The following is a 14173-nucleotide window of genomic DNA, read 5'->3' as shown; positions in this document are numbered from 1 at the left end:
AAAAGAAAAGAAAAGAAAAGAAAAGAAAAGAAAAGAAAGGTCTTTTAAAGGTATTAAGGATGCATAAATTGTGTTTGGTCAATGGAATCAGAATGGGCATTGCTAGGATTCCCAAGGTCATATTTATAATCTTTCTATTGTCTTCCAGGTCATTCTACCACTCCCTCACCCCAATTTCAAACCCCACATACTCCCACAAACACCCAAATCAAGTAGTTATTGCCATGAAAGTGGAATGAAAGAATAAAGAGAATTCAGCATCTATTCATGTTAGTCCCCTACTGAAACCCCTTGGTGATAAAGTTCAAACCTCGTCTCCATAGTGAAACACAGAGTCTTCACAGGTGCCACTGTGTCTGGCCTCTTTCATCATCCCCCATCCCCAGCCAAGCTAATCTCCAGTTTCACAGGTCTACTTTCACCCCCTCAAATCCCAACTCTCCCATTCTCTTGCTCATCTTTGGACCTAGACCATTCCCCTCTGTTATTTGTACCATCAAAACCAAGGGTAGCCAGCTAATGCCACCTAGTGTTCCAGCTCACCCTAGGTGTCACCTTCTTTAAGAAGCCATTCTCATCCTTTATCCTGACTCTCCCAAGTCTTCCATGACAGCCTGGGTGCTCCTCCATAATAGCCTCCTTAATGTCTAGTGCCCCACTAAATACTACAATCCCTAAGCCCCTAAAAATCATTTGTTCTGTTTACAGTTGTACCCCCCTATGCCCAGCAGAGGACTGGCATAAAGCACACACACACATATGGTGAATATATAATACAAACTTAACTCCTTGTTAAAAGTCTATCATGAATGCACACTGCCCATCTTGTTTTCCAAGATAAAATAGCTAATAAAATGACAGTTCATTGATTCTTTGCATGAAAAAACTGTTGTAAAAAAATATCATTTTAGATCTGGAAAAGGACCAGATGATTTTGACACATACCAAGAGATGTTCAAATAAGGAGAAAGCTAGTGGCAAACCCAAAAATGGAACTGAGGTCTTTTGACTCACAGGTCAGTGCTCACATCTCTATATCCAAAAGAATCTGCTCTGAAGTTATTCTAAGCAACTGTTTGTGTTACTGAATTCAAGATGGGCTGTCAAAGTATTTGGAGCTTGTATGAAAAGATAGCTTTTTCTTGGACTTAACAAAAAAGGTAAAGAATGCCCCTTGTGTACCCCTGCTATCAGCTCTTTACTTGCAAGCCTAATAAACAGCAGGCACTGAAACTCAGTTGCCTTTGTATCCACCCAGCATCAAACAAGATCTACTTTCAAAGAGCTCCTAAGAATGCCAAGCTATCATCCCATTCACAACCAAACGTTCTGCATCCCCCCATGGAGAGGTTCCATGAACTAGATGGTTAAAGGGCCAAAATGCAAAACAAAGAAGGGGTAGGAGGGAACTTTACCTAGAAGGAAAAAAACACACATCACGGGAAAGAAAATACATCAAAAGCCCTCTCCTGAGAGCCAAATGTGAAAGAGTCAACAACATTGCTCCCAGGATCCTGCTCTTTGAACCACAGTTTTGCTCCTCCAGGTGATAACAGTTAACATTGAGCTGGCTGGCAGCAAGGCAGCATGGCTAATCTGCCTGAAACCATGCATAAGAAAGCCATCTTGGTAGGAGTTTGGTGGCTGCCAGTATCACCAAGAAAATAACAAGGGATCATAGTACCAATCTAACTACATATCTTGCAGAGCAGCTCAAACCTCTACCTTCAGAGCAGAGTTCACCCCCAGAGCAACTCTCAGACCCCACCTTCAGTCACCTTGGACCCCAGAGGATGAACCTCTCACTCTGACCACATCCACCTTGTTTTAGAGAAACTTGCTACATACCAACTAGTAATTACGAAGCACAACTAGATTTAGTTTCTTATATAAAACTTTGCCCTTTCCTATTATATTTAGCCACACCACTTTAGTGGAAAGTCTCTCACAGTCTGTATGAGGATCTGAGAATATTCTTGCAGAACAGTCACATTGCTCAATTTCCATTCAAGCTCTTGTCTTCTAAGCCACTAAGGAGTTGCCTTGAATTAATAGTTTGCTCTTAATACATTTACAGGGAAGGCACTTTGCTGCCTGCAATTCATTCATACTCTGATATCATGTCATGACAACTACCTTTAGGAGTGGAAAGCTGTAAGGCAAGGGAAAAAAAAAAGAAACACTATCACACACACATGCGCGCACATGTGCAAACACACTGCACACAGAGAATTGAGTGAGCAAAATATAAAATCTAAAGAATAAACCACAGCAAAGTAAAACTGCTTGTATAAGGCACCTATGATTATTGTCACTGCCCCTCTGCCTAGAGGTGTATCCTAGGGATGCCCTGCGACCCAACCCATACTTTTCATCTGCTGGGGCCACAATCTCATCATTGACTTTCAGGAACAAATAATCACTTAGTTCCTTCCTGACAGTGAAGGCAGCCTTTCTTTCCTTCCTCTTCTCTTTTTAATTCTGTTGAGTGCTCACTAGGTGCCAGCAACTAGAGATTCCCTGGAACTTCAAAGCAATAAATCTGAAAGATGAAAGTGGAAAGGGAATGCCCAAAAACTTAAATGCAGAACTTGAGACACAACACTGGAAAACAGCCAGCCAAGGGCTAAGAAAATCTGACTAGGGCAGAAGTTGAACTGGCCCAAGAAAGGGGTAACCAATTATATCAGCAATTAAGTCAGTGAGGTTGTGGCCTTTAGCTTCCACAACTGAGACAGAGTGAGTAGCAAATCACACAGAGGACTCAGCCCTAGATGCTGAAGAAAGACAGCCTGGCTTTTCCTGGTGTCTTCACAAAAACAATGGGGCCCAGTTGTTGTTTCTATTGTAATCATGGGGCCACTCACAGCACCTACTGTGGCAAGCGATAATTTAGCGACCTTGCGGGTCAAGCAGACGTGGATTCGAATTCTAGATCTGGGGCAGCCTGGGTGGCTCAACAGTTTAGCACCGCCTTCAGCCCAGGATGTGATCCTGGAGATCCAGGATCAAGTCCCACGTTGGGCTCCTTACATGGAGCCTGCTTCTCCCTCTGCCTATGTCTCTGCTTCTCTCTGTCTCTCTCATGAATCAGTAAATAAAATCTTAAAAAAAAAAAAAAAAATTCTAGATCTGCCACGGTATTAACTTTGATCAAGTTCTTCTGTTCATTCATTCAATCAACAGACATTTATTTGAGCATCTACTATGCACTAAAGACTCTTCTAGGGAGTGCCTGGTGTCTCAACTGGTTAAGTGTCTGATTCTTGATCTCAGCTCAAGTCTTGATCTCAGAGTAATGAATTCAAGCCTCAAGTTGGGCTCCATGGGAGAAAAAAATAAAAGACTCTTGTAGGCACTGGGAATACAGCATAAAGCAAAAGCTCTTGCCTTCATAGAGCTTAGAAAATTCTTTGAGCCTCAGTTTCCTCATCTATAAAATAGGAATAATATACCTACCATTATAGGTAATCTGAAATGAGGAATATAAAGCACTTAGCACATAGTAAATGCTCAGTAAATGGTATCTTTCATAGAATAGAACTAACATCTACAACTCCCAACTAAAGTGTAAGCTCCAGGGGATCCCTGGGTGGCTCAGTGGTTTAGCGCCTGCCTTCAGCCCAGGGCGTGATCCTGGAGTCCGGGGATCGAGTCCCACATCGGGCTCCCTGCATGAAGCCTGCTTCTCCCTCTGCCTGTGTCTCTGCCTCTCTCTCTCTCTCTCTATCATGAATAAATAAATAAAATCTTTTAAAAAATAATTTTAAAAAATAAAGTGTAAGCTCCAACCGAAGAGCTATCTCTGGCTCAGCTCTATGCCCCTGAGTATCTATCACATTGTAGATGCTCAATAAATATTTCACAAATCAATGAATAAGTAATCAATAGTAGCCATTATTATGATAAGTGATAATCATTATTCTTCCCCAAGTCACTGAGCTCTATTACCTAAAAAAAGCAACAAGTCATTAAATTAAAGCCATTTTTTTTTAAGTAAGGTGCACTACACAACAGACTTTTTTTTACATGAAAGTGAATGTTACTAAACATAAGCATTCCAGTTCAAGGAATCTATTAGTATAGAGACCTGCATGGACAGCTGATATAGATGCTTTCCAATTGCTTTCCTAACCACAAAGTAAGGACAAGTTGAACAGGCTTCAGGTTGATCCAGAAGACATGTAAAAAGTTAAGTTAAATGATGGGGTGCCTGACTGGCTCAATTGGTGTAGAGTGCAATTCTTGATCTTGGGTCATGAGTTCGAGCCCCACGTTGCATGTAAAGGTTACTTAAAAATAAAATCTTTAGGGGTGTTTGGGTGGTTCAGTCAGTTAAACATCTAACTCTTGATCTCAGCTCAGTTCAAGATCTTAGAGTTGTGAGAACAAGCCCTGCATCAGGCTCTGTGCTGGGCATGGAACCTGCTTAAGATTCTTTCTCTCCCTCTCCTTCTACCCCAACTTCTCTCTCTTTCTCTCACTCTCTCACTCTACATCCCCCCAGAAAAATAATAAAATAAATATTTTTTTTAAAAAAAAGCAAGTTAAATGAAGTTTGGTACATGCACTAAAAGAGGATCAGAAAGGCTAAGCTTTAAAAAAAAAAAGTACCACATAAACAAACAATCATAAAATCTCAATGGTTTAAAACAACAAAGGTTTATATATTGGTCACATTATATGTCCCATTCCAATTGCTCATTTAGTGACTCAAGGACCCAGTTAGATGGAAGCTCCATCTCAACACCTGCTTCCATGACCATCACAGCAGAAGTGAGCACTGGATGGTCTCACACTGTAAATTAAATATTTTAGCATAGACATGACACAAGTCACTTCCAATATACACCTAGGAGAGAAAAGTAGCTGGGGAGAACATGAACGATCTCTACCACAGGTGATACAAGACTAACAAGCTGTGGAATAGCAAAGGGATTTATTAAAGAGGATGCTCCAATAAAACAACTACATAGCTCTAAGGCTTTCAAATCCTAGACCTGGGAGGGTGTATAGGGATCATTTGAAAACAGTGACCTCAACATGAAGGAATCTCAAACAACATAAACTTGGACTCTGAATTTTCAGAGCAACTTTGCTTTTTTTTTTTTCCTCTCTAACTGCACTGAGGGTCCAGATAAGTTTTTATTTAGGAAAGACAAAAAAGTTTCTACAGCTGAAAAACATTTGAAAACCACTAATGTAAACCAAATCTTTTGTTTTACAGATTTAAAAAGTAGAAAGAGGGGAAAAATGGGCAGCCAGGAAGTTAAAGTGACCCCACCCCACCTCCAGGAAAGCTCCAGAATGTTTAGCAGATGTCCTTTGACAGATTTGTTGTACCGTTGCACCACCCTCTGGTCTTACCCTTCATCTCTGTTCCCTTTAACTGGCACAACAGAGCCAGAGCCAGACCCAGACCAAAATCATGTCACACAATAAATGGTATGGATGATAAGTGGTGCCCACCCTACTGCACTAAATAATGATTCACATCCCATTAGCAATTCTCTATATTACTCATTCCTTACTTCCTGGCAAATGTGAAGCCATTAGTAGAAGTTAATACTAACCTTCAGGAGACTTTCATTTTGTTCTCAGAAGATTACAGGTAACAGCTAGCTATGATTTGCATTCACTCAACTCCATTCTCTTCTCATGTTCCCAGCTCTGCTCTGTACCCAGCTTTTCCTCCACTTTCATTCACACTAAAGCATTAAGTATCACATACTTAAACCTCAATGGTCTTCTAACCTCCAGTCTCTGGCTTTTTCAAATCATCGTATATAGCCCATGAAATAAAACTCAAAACTTTTCAACCTGGAATCCAGTTACCCCCTCAATTTTCCCCTAACCTACTTTTCCAACATTATCTCTGCTGTAGTACTTATCCTGCCCAGCCAAAGGCAAGATGGTGGCATAGTAATGAATCCTGGATCTTGTGTAAATTCCTTAATCTGAGTTTCAATATTTTCTCCTATAAAATTGGTATGATGGCATCTACTTTGAAAGGCTCTTGAGAGAATGTAACAGTGAGAATTATGTTTGACTACAAACAGCATATAGTGGCCTGCAGGTAAGGAGGTTATTTGTTTTATGCAATAAGAAGTATGGGAGGGGGCACCTGGGTGGCTCAGTCAGTCTTGATTTCAGCTCAGGTCATGATTTCAGGGTTCTGGGATCTAGCCCCACGTTGGGCTCCATGCTGGGCATGGAGCCTGCTTAAGATTCTCTCTCTTCCCTCTGCCCCTCTCCCCTAAAAAAAAAGAAAAAAGTATGGGAGAAGTCAGTTTAGGCTGGTACTATGGCTCAACAACATCATCAAGATCACGATCCTTCCAAGTTCCAGCTTTGCTGGAATTTTTTAATACATGGTCCTATCTTTGTCATTGTGGTTGGCTGTGGGCCTTTCAGGCATTGCACCCGGGTTCCCAGCAGCAGGAAGCAGAAAGGGGCCAAAGTTGTTGGGGTATCATAGCCAAATGTGTCATCCTTACTAAGCTTTCAAGAAAGCCCCCAACTGGGAATCCCTGGGTGGCTCAGCGGTTTGGCACCTGCCTTTGGCCCAGGGAGCGATCCTGGAGTCCCGGGATCGAGCCCCGCTTTGGGCTCCCAGTGTGGAGCCTGCTTCTCCCTCTGCCTGTGTCTCTGCCTCTCTCTCTCTCTCTCTCTCTCTCTCTCTCTCTCTCTCTCTATGTCTATCATAAATAAATAAATAAAATCTTTAAAAAAAAGAAAGAAAAGAAAAGAAAAGAAAGCCCCCAACCAACAACATCCACTTATTCATTATAAGACCTGAGTCTCATGGCCACTCTAGGCTGTTAAGGTCATCTTGGAAAGTGAGATGGGCTTATTTCCATCTCAAACAAAATTGGGGTTCTTTCAGTTAGAAAGGAGAGAATGAATATTGGATAAGCAATCAGTACTGTCTATCCCAATATTAAATTATATATTTTATGTAAAGTGAGAAGCACAGTGGTTAATAGCTCAATAAAAGTCAAATTGTAATTACTGCTATTATTATAATTACTATTGTTATTATTATTATTCATCTATCTTACCCTCTGGCCAAATGAAATAACTCATTATATCTAGATGTTCTTCTTACATTTTTACTAATATATATCTAAATGCTCTCTATATATCTCCAACATTATCTCTGCTTCAAGGTCCAGGAAAATGCCATTTCATCCAGGAAGTGTTTCTGATACTTACTCCTAATAATAAGCTCTATGGTGGCAGATCCCATTTCAGATAAAAACTCCTGTGTTCCTTATTCCATTGAGTATAGTCTCTTGGAACACAGTAGGTTCTAATAAACAGTGCCTTGATAATTTAAGTAATTCATGTACATACTCATACCCACATTTATAGTCAATCCTTTAGAATCAAACATGGTATATTCCTGAACTGTAAAAGTTAAACACACTACTAGCTTTATATGTTATAAAGCTTGTTGTGGGAGTGAGGAGATGAAGACTGTATTCCCCAAGAATAAAAAGAAAAAATCATAAAATTCTCTAAAACACCATACTTTTTACATGTTGTGGGAGTTCTGATTATAGTTCATCAAATATTCCCTCCTCTACTATGGGCAGAGTCTGCTTTTACCCATGGATGTTGATCTTCACTATGGGACATGCCATGTCCAAAAAGTTTTTTTGTGAAAATGACATTGCTTGTGCAGTTTGACTCAGCTATCAAATCCAGTTATCTGCCACAAGAGGGGTATGTCTCAAGCAGCTGCTATCCCTTCCTCCTGGGCCCCAGAAAACATGAGGAGCAGACCAGAACAAAACATGCAGCCAACAGCAGAGCCACCTCAGGAGCTCAGCCTAGATCAGCCAAATCATGGCCAACCTAAAAACTCAGGAGTGTGAAAATGAATACCTGTTGCTGTAAGTCAAGAAGTTTTGATACACAGCAAAACTTGACTAATGTAACTTTTATCAATTGGTGTATTTTAGAATTTCTTACATATTAATTCACTTTGTTCCTTTTCTTCACACAAGAAAGAACAGATTGAAGAACCTGCTTTTGGTACACCCAGTGATGTTTCTCCTTGGATCAACTGTTTTAGATATAAGACCTACAATTTTCATTAATATCAGTGCTTTTCCATTTTCCATTTGTTCTATTTTTCCAAAATAATGAAAGTCACAATAAAGAAACTAAACCATTGGCTGGCAAGTAGGTCTCTCATATAACAGCCAAAATGTTAACTTCTTTGCTGATAAAAGGGGTTAAAGGGTGTCCCTAGTTTAAAAAAGAAGAAGAAGAAGAAGAAGAAGAAGAAGAAGAAGAAGAAGAAGAAGAAGAAGAAGAAGAAGAAGAAGGAGAAGAAGAAGAAGATTACACAAAGTTAACCTCAACCAAGTCAAAGACTATCTGTTGAGGTAAATTTATGGATTCCAACACCATATCCTTATATTTGAGGATATCTGTTTAGACAAACCATGACCATTGCATTTCACCAATGGGAAGATACCAATAAGGCTTAAGTCTTACGACTTTTTCAACATAATAAAACAAGAGGGCCATACTATTCCAGTAGAATAATTTAAAATACAATTATATTAAAAAAATCACTAATGAAATGGAGTCACTTTATAAGTGAAAGAGAAAATAAAATTCCAATCCCTTAGGAAAAGGAAAAAAAGCCAACTGAATGATAAGAGCATGTATTCAACCAATACCAATTCTGAACTCCAGCTGGAAATTTAAGGTATCAGTAAAAGTAGAATAGTGTGGATTTTGTTTTGTTTTACCTTCTTTTAAATAATCATCATTACATTTGGAACCAAATTTCCACTGGGCCAAAAGCTGACTTACAGGAAATATATAATACCCAAGGTTACCAAATTTGTCTATTGGTAAAGTGATGGCCTTTGGTCTTCAGAGTGGCAAGGCACACAGTGCAAAGACCATTAACATCGCAATGGATTCAACAGAATAGGCCCTATGTGTGCTGGGAGAGTCCATACTTCAGAATGGACACATACAGACAGCAGGACCAAAATTTGAATTCAAGGCCACAGCCAAGGTCAAAGGCTCTGGGTCAGAGAAATTTGACTCAAGTGCTCACTCTTACACTAAACTGTGGCAAGATACATAATTCCTTTTAGCTTCCTTATCTGTAATTTGGGGGAAATAATAATAACCCCTACCTTATAGAAGCTCTGAAAGTTTTTAAAAAGATAGTGTATGAAAATATTCCACAAAGTGCTAGCATATGCAACAGCAATAATAATAATAATAGTAATAATACTACCCTGACAAAGCTGGCTGGTACATGAAAACCATCCTAATCAGTGTACTCTGGCCCACAATCTGTTCACAAAATAATGAATGCATGGCTTTCTATCATATCCAGATACAGCTTCTATAAGGTAACAGGATCAACCAGTAAATTTTCTACTGAATTCAGGAAGAAGGGCATTGAAAAAAATAAGCCTTTCACTTATAGAGAATTGAGGAGGAGCTGGTCCTTCCTGCTGCCCACACTCCATCCACCCATGAAAGTCTTGCTGGTGAAACCATGCTTCCGTCACCATCCACACACCGCCCTCCCAAACTGTGCAGGGCTTTTATTAAAGCACAGAGGCAGAAGACAAGATGGCTCACCTTAGAAGCAAACTCACCTTAAAGGCAAACTCTTCCACCCTCCAGAAAGGATCTGGCTTGACCCCACTGCCACCTCCAAACTGACAGCCAAACTGTAAGTGAAGAAGGCAAATCCTCACTTCCAGAAGTTGTTACACCGTCAAAAACTAAAAGAACCCCTTCTATTTATGGCAGTCCTAACGAAGTATGCTTGTCTGCTTCAAAAATATCTTATAAATCCATTAATAGAGCCAAGAGCCAAGTACTACTGTATACTGAGAAAACAATGTGACTTTACAAGGACAAGAGTGACCATAGGAGACAAAGTGCCACACCCTTTTTCCCAAATAGCTCAACAGTAAATGGTGTCTCTTATAAGGGAGGCTGCAATTCTAGAAAAATAGGTGAACGATTCTAAACCCCAATGAGCCCCCTCACCACTGAATTTCTTATACAGATCCATTTCCTTTTCATTTTTAAGCCAATGGCCTGAGCATCCCCAACTACTACAACTAGTGAGAAGAGAAGGGGGAGAGAAGAAACAAACACAAGTCAAGCATACTTGCTTCTAAGCCCATTTTCGAAGAGTTTTCTCCCCGCTGGTCTGCCTCTCACAGCTGGAGCCTCATACCTGGTGGAAACCAATGGTTAAGTAAAACCACTGATTTAAAAAGCCAACCAGGAAACTAACCATGACAAGTGGGAGCTGCCCTCCTCTCCCGAGCGTTGATTGGCTCTTGAGGTTTTACCGGTCCCCGTTCTGCCCACATAAGTGGCAGGTGTGACTGTCAATCACAGAGGGACCTGACAATTCACCACTCCGGGAGTAAATTGCCTTTCATCCAGCAAAGGCAGGTAGCCGCCTAAAATCGATGCGCTCCTAACAGAGCAGACTCTCCCTCTCTGGCAAGGAGAACAGAGACCCTTAAGTACAAAATAAATAAGGCCGGGCCGACCCGAGAGTTTATGAGCGCTGTTTTATTATCCCGCACCAAGCAGCCCTTAATCTTCACCGTCCTAAGATGATCTTTCAAAAGGCTCGCACCAAATCTTTTTTAAAAAATGAAAATAAAAAATTAAGTGCCACCTCCTAAGTACCCCCCCTCCTTTTCTTGTATAATTCGGAGGTGGGGAGAGGCACGAAAGGACTATCGTTCAGTTTAATTGCACATCCCTTCGTTTTCATGCACCACCACCCTCTACCCCTCCCCAGTAAAGCCGGCTTCATTTTCCCTGACACGGATTTTTTTTTTTTCTTTTTTCTTAACACTGTCCCCTCGGAGCCCACCGAGGCAGCCAGGCACCCCACCCCCCTGCACTAGGGCTGCTCCCCCTTTCTCCACTTTGTTCTGCTTGGGGTTCCCGAGCCCCTTGCCCCTGCGAACACCCCACCCCTCGAGGCAAGAGGGGGGAAAAGCCGGGAGGAGAAGGATGGGGAGCCGGGGAGAAGGAAGACGATGGCAGTGAGGGTGGCTGCCGGGGAGGGACTGCGGGAGGTGGCCCGGGCCGCCGGGGGAGCGAGCGGCCACCGCGCGCCAGAGCAAGCCGTGCACTTGTTCCGATCCGGGGGTTTCTCCATCAAGGCAGATCCGCCCTTAGGCCGCCCCATCCTTCCCCCCGCCCCAACAGCCCCGGGGGAGGCGGATGGTTCACCCCTCGGCTCCCCGCGATAACGCATTGCAGCTCCCCACGAGTGAGGGGGACCCGGCACGAGGGATGCCCGGCTCGGGCGCCCCGCGGGAACCCGGCGCCCGGCGGCCGCGGCCCCGGCGTCGACGTCTCACCTTTGCGATGCTCGCCCCGGGGCCGTCCCACATGGATTTTTACAACCTCACGTCGCCCTGGCCCCGGGCGGCCGGGAGGAGCCGGAGCCGGCGCCGGAGCCGGAGCCCGAGCCCGAGCCCGAGCGAGCAGCAGCGGGAGGAGGAGCGGGAGGTGGAGCGGCGCGGGGAGCGGGGGGGAGGGGGAGGGGAGGGAGGGAGGGAGGGAGGGCAAGGCGCGCAGGGCCGGGGCCGGGCGCGGGGCCGGGCGGGGCTGGCGGCCGAGGGGGCGGCACCCGCCGCAGTCCCGAGACGCGCGCCCGCGCCGCGCCGCCAGGGCTGCGCTCCGCGGGGCCCCCCGCCCGGCCGCTCGGCGCGCTCGCCCGCTCGCCTGCTGGCCGCGGCCCTGACTCACATTCCCAGCATTCCCGAGGAGCGGCTGGGGGGGCCGGGGCCGGGGCCGGGGCCGGGGCCGGGGCCGGGGCGCGGGCGCCTCCGCGGGGGGCAGCAGAGAGCGCGCGGCCCCGGGCGGCGGGGTCCTCGCGGCGCTCCTCGCAGGCAGCTGCCTGCTGGAAGCACCTGCCCCTCCTCCCCTGCCCCGAGGCCCCTTCCCCGGGACTCCCTCCCAAAGGCTGCCACGCACTCCTGGGACAGGTCAGGTGGCTTTGGCAACAGGGGCAGGGATGGCCCTTGGTGGAGAGGATGCAGCTGTCTTTTAAGTTAAGCTTTAGAGTATGGGGGGGGGGGGGGGGGGAGGGGGCGGGAATCAAGGTTCCCAGACTCTGGCAGCCTCCCATTAGCTTAATCTTCTTTAGGAGAGTGAAGGGATTTCATAAGATTTTCACTTTTCTTGTTGCCCCAAGGAAAAGAGCGAATGGAAGATGGAAAAAAGGAGCAAGGAAAAAAATCAGCAGCAGCAGCCTCATCGTTGTCATTCACTGAGTGACCCTTCTCTGTGCCCCGCAACGGGTGTGCATTGCCCCCATCTAAGGTAGAAAGATGGTGTCTGAGTTCATTTACACACACACATACACGCGCCTCAAGGTAATGTGCAAGCAGGATTGGACACCTTTTTTCATTACAAAAAGCTTCCACCCAACAAGTCTGGAGCCCCAGCCACTACCATTTTATATTAGAAAGGGGGACTCCAAACCTCACTGGGATCTCCAGATTTGGTCTCTCACTGAGTAGTCAATTTGCAAAACTAGAGCAGTGATTTCCTTCCTGTCCTGATGAGTCTGCTGCCAGCAATTTCAGTGGCCAGATCTAAATGTCTCCTGCTGGGAAGCTTGAGCAAATGAAGCTAAATTCAGCCATGGGCTGTCTGGGTGAGCAGAGGTATGGTATCAGCACAATGACTAGGGATGATTCCTTCCTTCCTCCTATGATGGAAATTGAAATATTAAATGAAGGAAGCAGACTATTCAAATGCCCTGTTCCTTAAGCTTTCCTTTTACACATCTGGTGTTCATAGTTTTTCACAGACTCATCCCCCTTGAGGCCTCTTTGCCCTTACCTTCTTCTTTCTCTCAGTCACCAAGAAATCAGCACTCATTCTGTTGACCTGGATGCTCCAAGGTAAAACCAACCTACACCTGTTGTGTTTAGTTTCCTGTGTACCATCTTGACAGCCTCTGCTAAAAAAGCTTGTCGGATAGATAGATAGATGATAGATAGATATAGATAGATGATAAATGTTCCTTGTTGAGTGCTTTGAGAAGTCCTAAAATCCCTTATCTTTTGAAATGTGACCAAAGTTTATTGACTACCTCCTATGTATACCACTTAGATTTTTTTCCACTACTCTTACAAAAACTCTGTAAGATATTTACTGTCTTTCAGAAAATCAGGTAACATACCCAGTTGAGAATGTATTTGCATCTATGCCTAAAGCTCACTCTTCTTGGCCACTCATTCTCTTTTCCTTTGATCCTTGGGTTGTAAACAAGAATCATTGGACTTCACAGGAATAAGTTGTTTATATACCTATGTACATTTTTACCCCCAGAGAGATCTATGGTTCTCAATAGATTTCTTTTGTATTAGGTCCTTGAAAAAGTTAAGAATAATTACTTTAAACAGAAAGCAACTTTATGTAGTAAAACAAGGACTGGAAGTATTAGGAATCTTAAGTCATCTTCATCCTCTCTGGGACTTAGTTTTCTCATCTGAAAAATTAAAAAGCTGACCTAAAGGATATTCCCTTACTGCAGTAAGGGAAACAGACAAGAAAACAGGCCATTACAATACCGCTTATGAAGGGACAAAGCTCTGGGTACCGTAGGAGCATACAGGAAGGACAGTCAGCCTTTTCCCTGAGGTTCAGAAATGGATTCCCAAGGAAATGTCATCAAATTCGCCTGCTACATCCACCCTTCCTGTCCCACCCTGTGCTCAACCCAGAGCAGCAGCCTGCATACTCTGTGAAGTCAACCACAGGAGATTGAATCTTTGGAGAACACCTGCCCCTGGGTGGGCTGTCACAAGCTCTCTCCACAGTATTTGAAACTGGGCCATTGGAATGAGTCAGACAGTGGGTACTGAGTGGTGAGCTTGTAGCCCAAATCAGAACTAGGGCACCCAAAACCATGATGCCAAAGTCACTGAGAAATGAGCTCTAAGACCTTTGCTGGTCAGCAGAAAGAATAGAGAGCCAAGTAGACAGAAACGGAGATTCCTAAAGGTCTAAAGAATTTGAATATCTAACTACTTATTTGATAACGCCAATGTGGATATCTAACTGGCATCTCAAACTTGATTTATTCTAAACAGGACTCTGGGATTTTTTTTTTTTTAAGATTTTATTTATT

General features: G+C 43.8%; 1 protein-coding gene across 18 annotated transcripts in view; it reads right to left on the bottom strand.

Moving 5' to 3' along the window:
* The window catches only part of ERC2 (ELKS/RAB6-interacting/CAST family member 2), a 904872-nt gene extending 893330 nt beyond the window's left edge, over positions 1–11542 (bottom strand). For 7 of the 18 annotated variants that reach the window (XR_007404126.1, XR_007404127.1, XM_049097731.1 and 4 more), the window contains exons 1-2: positions 11388–11542; positions 9642–9716 (exon numbers count right to left, since the gene is read on the bottom strand). The gene's annotated coding sequence lies outside the window, so the exon portion shown is untranslated. Of the gene's footprint in view, positions 1–6124; positions 6257–9641; positions 9717–10165; positions 10235–11387 lie in introns of all 18 variants that reach the window. The other 11 variants (XM_049097739.1, XM_035702643.2, XM_049097744.1 and 8 more) reach the window with 6 other exon arrangements.
* Between the last annotated feature and the right edge of the window lie 2631 nt (positions 11543–14173).

The sequence above is a fragment of the Canis lupus genome, chromosome 20 (assembly GCF_003254725.2).
Source record: "Canis lupus dingo isolate Sandy chromosome 20, ASM325472v2, whole genome shotgun sequence".
Taxonomy (NCBI): Eukaryota; Metazoa; Chordata; class Mammalia; order Carnivora; family Canidae; genus Canis; species Canis lupus.
This window is presented reverse-complemented; position numbering and strand designations above follow the sequence as displayed.